The sequence below is a fragment of the Rhinopithecus bieti genome, unplaced genomic scaffold (assembly GCF_001698545.2).
Source record: "Rhinopithecus bieti isolate Rb0 unplaced genomic scaffold, ASM169854v2 scaffold_15838, whole genome shotgun sequence".
NCBI lineage: Eukaryota > Metazoa > Chordata > Mammalia > Primates > Cercopithecidae > Rhinopithecus > Rhinopithecus bieti.
This window is the reverse complement of record NW_016808928.1, coordinates 663278-674644: the sequence shown is the minus strand read 5'-3', so window position 1 is coordinate 674644 and position 11367 is coordinate 663278. Positions and strand designations below refer to the sequence as shown.

The 11367-nt window shown below is 38.0% G+C and overlaps 1 protein-coding gene across 1 annotated transcript in view; it reads right to left on the bottom strand.

Moving 5' to 3' along the window:
- CSMD1 (CUB and Sushi multiple domains 1) overlaps window positions 1–11367 on the bottom strand; it is a 1215136-nt gene that overhangs the window by 633389 nt on the left and 570380 nt on the right. The window lies entirely within an intron of this gene.

Sequence of the window (11367 nt, the reverse complement as noted above, 5' to 3'; positions counted from 1 at the left end):
CCCCCCCCCCCCCCCGTTTCATTCTCCTAACATATTTGGCACCATTTGAATATGTTTTATTTAGTTGGGGTTTTTTTTGTTGTTTATTTTCTAATATCTTCCTTCTAAAGTGACATCTCTGCACAAACCGGGATTTTAGTGACTTTTCTCACACTCCTTCCGAGTTACCTAAGAGCTTGTAATTTAAACAATTGCTGAATATAAAAGGTTTTGCTTTGTTTTGTTACTCATATCATTACTACTGTACTTAAGAAAATACTAAAATAAGAAAATTTTTTAAAAGTTCAAATGCATAAAATAAATAGGTAACATATTAAAAAGTATATATATACACACATATATACACATATATATGTGTGTGTGTGTGTGTATATATATATATAAAGTGACCACATCTAAGACCTGTAAAACTTACTGAGCTCCAAAGAAAATAGGTATTTACACCTCCCTGTATCTTAAATCCTATAAACACACACATCTTACTCATAGAAAACAAAACAAAAACAAACAAGTAAAAACATTTTTTCACCTGGCCAGGCACAGTGGCTCATGCCTGTAATCCCAGCACTTTGGGAGGCCGAGGCAGGTGGATCACAAGGTCAGGAGTTCGAGACCAGCCTGGACAACACAGTGAAACCCTGTTTTACTAAAATACAAAATTAGCTAGGCGGGTTGTAGGCGCCTGTAATCACAGCTACTCAGGAGGCTGAAGCAGGAGAATTTCTTGATCTCGGGAGGCAGAGGCTGCAGTGAGCCAAGATTATGCCATTGCACTCCAGCCTAGGCGACAAGAGCTAGACTCCGTCTCAAAAAAACAAAAACAGACAAACAAACAAACACATTTTTAAACCTTTTTGTCATGAATACTAACGTTCATTCTTTTGAGTATATTCTGGGTATACAATCATTAAAGTTCTGTCTTTTTAAGCTACTTTTATTTTATGTGATTTATAGTTGTATATGTTTTGGGGGTACATGTGATATTTTGGTATGTGTATATGATGCATAATGATTGAACAGTGTACCTAGGATACTCACTTCAAACATGCATCTTTCTTTGTGTTTGGAAGATTAAAATTCTTCTCTTATAGCTATTTTGAAATATATAATAAATTATCATTCACTATAATTTTCCTACTGTACTATTGAATACCAGAATTTTTTCCTTCTCCCTAACTTAAGCAACCTTTATTTAGAAAAAACAAAAAACTGAGTAAATCATGTAAACTTTTCTCCCAGGATGTTACCCGAATTTTTTGTCTTCCTCGGTGTCCATAAATAACTCCTACACAAGCCTAGACATTCATTCACTCACACCTGCTAAATAGTTGCAGGTCTATTGTCTACAGCTGTGCAGTCATTCTTTACCTCTTTAATGCTTTACCTTGTACACTGATGAGGGATTAGTCTTCCTAGAAATACTGGCTCCACAGTGTAGTGTGTGTGTGTGTGTGTGTGTGTGTGTGTGTGTAATTCATGTTTGCAAGCAAATCAAAAGCATGGACCTTGTTTTCTATTTCATTTCTCAGTTCCAAGAGGAGGCAGTAAAAATAAATCCATTTAGTTCCAAAAGTTAAGAACTGGGGTGTTATAAGAAAATCAATTCAGCAGAAAGAGGAGAATGTACGTGCCCCTGCGGCAGAAAAACCAACCGACCAACCAACCAACCAAACAAACAAACAAAAACCACAACCGATTTTGAAAAGGGTGATGACAGAGGCATGAGAAGGAAGTTGTCACCAAAGCCGAACTCGGTTGATGAAAAAAGTTGCAACTATGAAGCAGCAGTAACGGGGAAGGCATTGACAATGAAATGGCTGACACACAGAGACAAATATGTTGGAGAGTTGACAAGGACACAATAATGAATCAACACCATAAGACTGATGATGAACAGCTAAGGAATGCTGGGCTGAATACCTAGGTGCTGGGAAGATCTGTGCAGCAGACCACCATGGCACACATTTACCTATGTCACAAACCTGCACATCCTGCACATGTACCCCTGAACTTAAAATAAATGTTGGAAAAAATTAAAGACTCTACTTAACTCTATAGTGCAGGTTAGCAAAAAAAAAAAAAAAAAAAAAAAAAAAAAAAAAAAAAAAAAAAAAAGAGAGAGAGAGAGAGAGAAAGAAAAGAAAGATAGATTAATGATAACAGCCAAGATGAACTAAGGGATCTGTCAATGCAAGTTGGCCTGGCATCCTCATTTCCCCAGTGGCATGTGAGAAAAGTGAACAGGGCAGTTAGGTGGAGCCACTGTGGCTCTGCACTGGGAAAGGGCTGATTGAATGAGGGTGAGGCTCCCTTCGGTGTTATGGGAAAGGGTGGTGTGTCTAGTCTCTGCTTCTCTACCAATCTGTGAATCCCCTCAGGAAGCAAATAAAGTTTACTGAACCGTATCTATTCCGACTGCATTTCAAAATGGCTTACACCAATATATACAACATAGATTTCTATCTTAACCTTCAAATACTTCAAATGCAAATGAATGTCTCTTCTTCATCTCTCCGAATTCGTTACTTCAAGTTCTGAAAAAAAATCCATTGAATCACAAAAGAAGTTAAAGCTCCTTCCCTAAAAACAGATGTGATAAACATATCAGGATTTTCTTGCAAGCATTAAGTTTAGAGCAATTTTTCTTATTTTATTTTAGATATTAGAAGTTGCTCATTAAGAAAGATGTAGTGGAAACACACAAATTGCTGTGACTAATTACGTATCCCTGAGATATCTCTCAAATCTATTTTTTTCTCCCCAAATGTCATGCCAGCATCCTGATTTTGTTTCATATCATCTTTCATAGTTACAATAAGGCTCTGGATTTTCCTGCTTCCAGTTTTGTGCCATCCTGATGCGGACCAATCTTCCCAATGTATACACATTCTCATGCCATTCCTTTCATCAATATAATACATTGACAACCCATTTCCTTTGAGAATAAAACTTAAACTATTTGTCTGTCATACGGGACCCTGTTTATATTTGCTGACTCTAGTCATTTAAAATAAGCAGAAAAAGAAGGAGGAGGAGAAGAAGGAGAGGGAAAAGATGGAGGAGAGAAGGAGAAGGAGTGGAGGAGAACAACACAGAGAGGAGAAAGGAAAGGGGGGAGAAGACAAGGAACAGGAGGAGGAGAGGGAAGAGGAGGGGGATGGAAAAAGGAGGAGGAGGAGGAGGAAGAGCTGAGAAAAAGAATAAAAAGAAGATGGAGGACTTAGTACTTGGCAGATAATATTCTAGGTGCTTTAAATCGATTATATATTCATCACAACAAAATTTAAAGGTGGTGGATAGAGTTAATACAAAAGGAAATACGAATGCACCCAGGATATACAGCCATCCATTCACTTCCCTAAATCCCACACGCTGTCAGTGGCAGGAAGAGGATGCAGTGAGGGGTCTGGCTCTAGGGACCCCTGTACCACTCCTCCTGCACCTCCACCAGCCCCTCCTGATGTGCTGTGAGTGTGCTCAGTCCCGGTACACCCAACCCACCCCATCTCCCTTGTCCGTAGAGGATATGAAGGTTTATTGAAAAGAACTTAGATTTTCAAGGAAAACAAAAAACATTAAAAAGTGGGCAAAGATATGAACAGACCCTTTTCAAAAGAAGATATACATTCAGTTAAAAAGCATATGAAAAAAAGGTCAACATCACTGATCATTAGAGAAATGGAAATCAAAACCACCATCTCACACCAGTTGGAATGGCTATTATTAAAAAGTCAAAATTTAACAGATGCTGGTGAGGTTGTGGAGAAAAAGGAACGCTTATACACTGTTGGTGGGAGTGCAAATTAGGTCAGCCTTTGCGGAAGGCAGTGTGGTGATTCCTCAGAGATGTAAAGACAGAAATGCCATTTGACCCAGCAAACCCATTACTGGGTACACACCCAAAGGAATATCAATCGTTCTATCATAAAGACATATGCAGGTGTATGTTCATTGCAGCACTATTCATGATAGCAAATACATGAAGTCAACCTAAATGCTGATTGATGGTAGACTGGATAAAGAAAATGTGGTACATGTATACCACAGAATACTATGCAGCCATACAAAAAGAATGAGATTTTGTCCTTTGCAGGAGCATGGATGAAGCTGGAGGCCAGCATCCTTAGTAAACCAGCCCAGGAGCAGAAAACAAAATACAGCATGTTCTCACTTCTAGGTGGGCACCAAATGATGAAAATACATGGACACAAAGAGGGAAACAACAGTCACTAGGAACAACTGGAGGGTCCAGGGTGGGAGGAGGCAGAGGATCAAAAAAAACAACTGTTGGGCACTAGGCTTAACACCTGGGCAATCAAATAATCTGTACAACAAACTACCATGGCACAAATTTACCTATTTAACAAACCTGCATGTGTATCCCTTAACCTAAAATAAAAGTTTTAAAAATAAAAAAATATATATACATGAAGACACAAAAAGTAAATAAAGAACAAAAGAAGGAAAGAAGGAAGGGAGGAAGAGTGGGAGGGGGAAGGAGAAGGGGGGAAGGGAGGGAAGGGGAAGGAGGAGGAGAGGGAAGGGAAGGAAAGGGAAGGAGAAGGAAAGAAAGAAAATGCCTATAATACCTATCTTCTGGTATCAGCTCACATTCCCAGCCTTATTTACCAGCAATAGTCCCAAGCAATGCACCTGTACAAAAAGACTGGTTATTTCCCCTCCTCCCATTTCTGGAATGTAAGGCCTTCCTCCACTTCCCTGCAATCTCTCCGCCCCCTCCCCTCACGCCCTCTGCTACTCGCCCTTCTTAAACATCCTCTGCGTATCTGTCACTTTTTGCTGTATTAAGTGATCCTGCTTTCTCCTCATAGAGTTGGACTCCTTATCCTCATCAATCTCCCTCATCACTCTCCTTCTTCCTTCCACACATCATGAGTGCTCAATGTTTAGGACGGGTCCACCATGGACACCAGAGATGGAAACCCACCAATGACTATGCAGGCATCTGGCATTTGTGGGAACTCATCTGATGCCTTAGAAAAGTGGACACTGACAGAAGCGACTATTAGAATTACATGCGTTTCTGAGTATTGATTTACTTAATATATTTTAAAATAATTTTATAATTTCCATTATAAATATATAATAAAACATAAACTTATAATGAAATACTTGAAAACTCCTATGAAAGTGTTTTTGAGGGTTATATAGTACTGATATTCACTTGCCCAAGAAAACAATTTTCTGGATGTTTGAGTATATCTTTCCCTAATCGAAGTTTCACATGTTTTGTTTTACTCAGCAGAACACCTGTCAGATACATGTGTGCTGTTGTCAATGGCAGGATTTCCTTTTTATAGCTGAGTAATATTTTATTGTGCATGCATACTACACCTTGATTCTATACAGCTTTTATTTGTCAATTATACATCAATAAAGCTGGAAAAAAAGGAAAACGAAACAAGAAACAAACCAATAAGATGCACTAATGTTTTGAGATTTTTAAATCCTCAAAGAGTTTTTAATGAGCTTTAATAGCAACAGAAGTATTCAACAAGAAGCTCAAATTAGAATCAGTAGCTGAAATTATGTCACCACAGAATGTATTTAAAATGTGTGCGTATATATCTATGTATTTATATATGTATTTGAGAACTATATAACAGAAATTTTGAACTTAGAACACACACCTCTCATTCCAGCTGATATATTGCATATGTGTGTTTATATAGGTGTGTTTATCTATGCATGTGTGTGTGTGTGTGTATATATATATATATATATATAATATATGCATGCATGCATACATTTATACATAAAAGAAGTTAGTAGAAGGCAGGTCTCCCACGATATATTCAATCTTTCCAATGAAGACCCTGGGGATAAACTTTATAAAATCAGTCAGTAGAAGGCAGGTCTTCCATGATATATTTAAGCTTTCCAATGAAGACCCCAGGGGTAAACTTTTGAGAGAATTTTATCTTAATTACTACAACACATATCTCACAATATATATTACTTTCTCAAGAATTCTGATTGCAGGACTCATCAAGAGTTCTGAAAATAGCTGGATTGTCAAATGTGTCTACAATAAAACATATTTAGAAATATCCTATTACTATATTACTTTGCATTGACTTTCTACCACAATACCCTGGAATGAGCTGTTCCAATTGTTAAAAATCTGCTTTTCCACTAAAGGAATCTTCTTGAGAGACCTTTCATTTTATAATTTCCTGTGTAGAAGATGCTAGCTTCCTCTAATAGTTTTAGATTTTCTAATGATAGATATTTCATGTTCCTTTTGACATGATATAGCACGATACCATGTCATGTGCATTACTAGGAGAGATGCTAGGCTTCCACCATTAATTATTTTGTATGAGGAGTTTTACATAAATACTTGGGATAAACTGACCCATGGCACTTGGTTATAAACAGTCGAAGTCGAAATAAGACTAGGAAAGAGTATGAATCAGAGAGGATTAAATGTTTCAAAAAAAGAGAAGAGCGTATTGACTAATGGATAATTGGCGTTGGAAATTGATTTTAGTTTTCTGTCCTATCTTGTTCCTTAAAGTTTGCAGACCAGGTCAAACACACAAACTGAAGTGTGCAAATTCTTCCTATCCAAAATGCTCCATCAGTGCTTCTGGCAAGAAGTCATTGCTTGGAAACTTTTATGTAAGTGTTCTTTTCTCTTATGTTCAATACGTAATACACTTTCATCAACGTGCACTTAATTGAGAAACCCACTTACTTGGAATGTCTCCCAAGGAATCAAATTAAGCCTAATTATACTTAATGGCAATGGCTGCTGCTTAATTTGGATGGTAATTCTGCTTAATTGAGATGCCTTCAGGTGTCTAAGTGGTGCTCTGCTAAGAGTATTGGTTGTGCGGTTATGACAACCTGGAATACCTTGTTTCTTCTCTGAACATTTCTCTGAGATAAATGACAAAGGGCAAATAATTTCTGAAGCAATATAATACAAAATAACTGAAATTTAATGTGTTGTTAACTCCTCACAATCAAGAAAATATGTACAACGTCTGTGTAAGTGTGCACAAAGATGAGAGAGAAAAAATAAACTTCCAAAAGGAGAGAAGAGAACTGTCTAAACCCAAGCTGCCTTAATTCATTATTGGTCATTTTATGTTTTGGACAAGTTTAAAAGTCCACTTTAAAAAAATCAAAGAACATACATCGTGAATTTTAATGAATGTTAGCCATAAAACTAAAGTAAAAGGAAGATAGTGTGATTTGAATCACATCATATGCAAAAGATATACTAGTGTTAATTCCAACCGCTTTCCTTGGTGTCTGGCTTGCCTGGATGTGATGGACACCACTGATCACCACACACTAACCATCGGCTCCTCTTCCTGGCTTCTAGATATTTCTTTCCTTGGCAGCGTGGGAACTGGACCACAGGCATTTGACCCAATGGGATATGAAGGAAGTTGGCAAGACAAATTCTAGGAAACATGTCTTCCATCTCTAGCCAAACATGCCTCATTTCATTACACATGACCAAATCTGGAACTAAAGCCTCGGACGGTTGCAGATGTCTTGAGAACTGAGGGGAAACATTGTCTCCTCTCTGGAGAGTGGGGCAGGAAAAATGTCAAACACCTGAGCTGCAATGATACCACAGAGCGACTGAATACAACCTGGAAGCTCCCTGACTCTGCCCCTTTGTTATGTAAAATAAGGTAACCCCCAAACTTTTGGTTTTCAGTTGGCTCTCCTGTTACTTACAGCCAAAAATATCCTATTGAGGTAGCAAATAACCTGTTCTTTCATTTATTTATGGTGGAAAGCAAGCAAGCTAATAAAGCGTTCTCACAGTGCAATGGGATGACAAGAAGTTTCACTTTCCTGGATCTTGACTTCCTCTCTGTCGAGTTGTAAAAGGTTTAAACAATAGGAACTCTAAGCTTCTTTTTAGATAGAATTTCAATTATTCTAGTATGTGTAGGAAAATCATATATAAACTGAAATGTGCTATAGGCACATCTTTCATATAGAATAAAAATATTTATGATTATTGATGTGTAATCTGGATTTAAATGAATTTTGAAAGTACTGGAAAGATGTTAATCAATTCCCTTGAAGACTTAGCTTGGTGGCAGCGTTTTCCCATGGAAACTGTGGGTATTCCACTCCAGGGCAAAACACTTCAGTCTTTTAAAACTCTGTAATGGCACTTATAGTTGGAAGATCATTCTCACTACAGTTGAGGCAAAATTTACCTCCAATTGACTTTGAGAGAAAAACAACGCCATCAACAAGGCTTTCTTGGACTATAGTCTGCTTTCTGCATGCTGTCATCCTAATTTCTGGTTTCTTCGGCGAACAACACACCTGTGAATTCTAACTGTGCCTCTGCCCATTCCATGGACTTGGATGGACAGTAAGCACCTCGCTATCCCTGTGCCTAATGTCACACACCTCTCCTATGTAAAGAAATTGGTTCCTGAAGTCTGTTCCCTGGTGAAAGGTATAGAGAACATACATTGTTCTGAACTGGAAAGATTTTGAGAATGCAGTAGAGGCATTATCAGTAACTGTTCAAGGCAGCAGAGATTTACCAAGACTCCTCTGCAAAAGTAGCAGGAATGCTCACCTGCCTCTGGCTTTGACTCTCACCCACGGTGTCATCTCCCTCTCTCCTGTTTCCCACACCCACAGCACCTACTGGAGGCCGCTGCAGGGGGAAGCCTGCAGGGGTGTAAGGTCCAAGAGAACACGATGTTCCTCCCTCCCCGTGCGCGGGGGTCCCGTGTTCCTCCTCCCATGCTCGGGGTTCTTGTGTTCCTCCCTCCCTGTGCTGTAAGGTCTCCAGTCTTGCTGAGTCTCCATCTGAGACAAGTCTGGGGTGATTTACCTGCACCATTCCATGGTGTCTGCTCTGTTTCAGACCTTACCAGCTTTCATCTGAAGTACTGTATTAGATTCCAAACTCTGCCTCTCACGTCTCCTTCTAAAAGCTGTTGGGGTACTTCCTTCCTCTCTGCCGAAAGGGCTACAGGAAGAAGTGATGTTACTGCGTGTTCAAGTTCGTCTCCTCGTGGATCCCCCTAAAGCCCAGCCTTGCTAGACGGCAGCCCATTATTTGACTTCAAGAGAAGCGGAACAAGGGGATGGAAAGAAATCCCACCCGTGAGTGGGAAACTGAGTCAGTGTCCCTGCAGGCATTTGGCTCCGTCTTGCTAGGGATGGCTGCAGAGCTGTGAAAATTCATCTCAGAGTTTTCTGCCTGACCCATTAGAGGGGCGCATTTGATCACTCCTCCAGCCAGGAAGGGCGGTGGGAGCCCCCTCTCAGTCCATGTGAGGCTGTGTCAAAAGGAGGAGAGGACTCCTGCAGGCTTTGCAAACTCTGAGTGCAGAGCCTGGGGCAGAAAGCAGGAGATTCCGGGAGTCGTTGAGGCAGGGCTGAGGCTCTGCCACTATGAAGTGGGCTAAGAGCAGGGAAGTGGACAGGAGAGGGGCTTGGTGCAACCTCATCACAGGCAGCAGAGGCAGGGAGCTTCCTGGAGAGCCGCTCATTGCTGTGTTTCTCCCGCCCAGCGTTTCTAATTGTATGTAATCTCCACTTTCATACACTTTTAAAATTTGTGATAGATTCATGCAGTTCTTATAAAACCACCTGGAACATATACAGGTTAACTAAACTAATCCCTTGGTTTGATCTAATTAATTTCTTTTAGCTATATTTTCTTTAAAAAAAAAAATCCAAGAAGAGTTCCTTCTGCCTCTCAAATTGCAGAAGTAACATAATTCTGTATTTTAAAAATGTCCCCATCAGATAGTTCTGGTCTCGATCATATCTCAATCCCTCTAATATAAAATATTTGCTTTTATTTGAGTCCCTATGGAAATGCATGTAATCTATGTACTCTTAATTCAAATCAACACCTAATATACCCCCCAAACAAACTCAATTGTTTTACTATTTCTTCTACTCTGGAAAGTTCCACTATCTAACCTTCAGAACTTTTCTAAATTCTCAATATTGTATGATTTCACTTTCTGGAGACCAAACAGAATATTCTAATTATTTAAAATTATGTAAAGGCAGAAATTAGTAAACATAATTATCAATAAACTAGTCATATAGTATATAATTTTAATTCAGATTGAAATATAACTCTCCGTTTTGTTAGACAAATTAATGAGATGGCTTAGTAAATACTGAATTGTTAATAAGTGTTTTTTTCCTATTTATCTTATGCTTGTTTATGTTACAGTACCAGTATTAGCAGCTTATAATAATGATATTGCATTTACTTATGCAACATGTGGATTGATTTATTTTTCACAACTACTCTCTAAGGTAAATGCTATTACTATATCTCTTGCCCAAATTCATGCAACTGCTGAGTGGTAGAGCTGGTTTCTAAAGTGATGATTGTAAGTACTGAAAAATAGTAGGTTCTCGGTAAAAAATGGAATAACTAAACCATTGAGTAGCATATAGAAAAAACAAGGTATGTAGCACTATAGTTGATGTCCCAGGGTACCACACAGCTCTAGCATACTGAGAAATACCAGAGTCAAACTCGGAAGCTTCTGTCACAGCAAAGACAGCCCAGAAATTCCTCAGTGTTTCAGAAAGCCTGCAATACCCTGGAGTTTTACCCAGCTCTGCTCATTAAAGCTTGAATTTTTACATAAATAATAACTGAGATTTTAGAACTAAAATAAGCCAGCCAAAACCAAAAGGCATCTGTGATGAACACTTTACTGAATCTAAAATCAGAACACTTCTCTTTTAGAACTGGGAACTCAACAGCTTTGAGAGGAAGCTATATAAATAAGATGGATATTTTAATAAAATGTAAAATGAAGAGACAATCATTTAGACACAGAACTGTTGGTAATATCTCAATAATTGGTAAATAGTGGGGTTCAGTAAATTTAATATTACTATAAATATAATTATTTCAATATTACATAATTTAAGTGAAATCCATACCTATAACAGTTTCCTGACAGTTTTTTTTTTTAAGTCAAATCTATATGAAGATGTCTACCTTATTTTTTCTTCCTACTGGCAAGCATCTATAGTGAACTTAAAAGAAGTTAAAAAAATTCATTTGATAGCCAATGAAACATGCTTGTGTTTACAATTTCTATCCTAAGATTGAAAATGCAGTAACATAATTGCAAACTATGTATGCAAACTTACAGATAAATAACATAGTATTGTCCTCTTTTACTACCGTGGAGGAAAGATATATTTTACACAAAGTATTTAAGATAAGAAATAGGAAAACATGCTCAAATGTTTAATTCTTAAAAAATGTATATAGTTTATGAGAAGAAACACATGAACTGTAGAAAACGATTCAAAAGAGAGTATTGTTTTGTATCTTTTTTTTTTTTTTTTTTTTTTTTT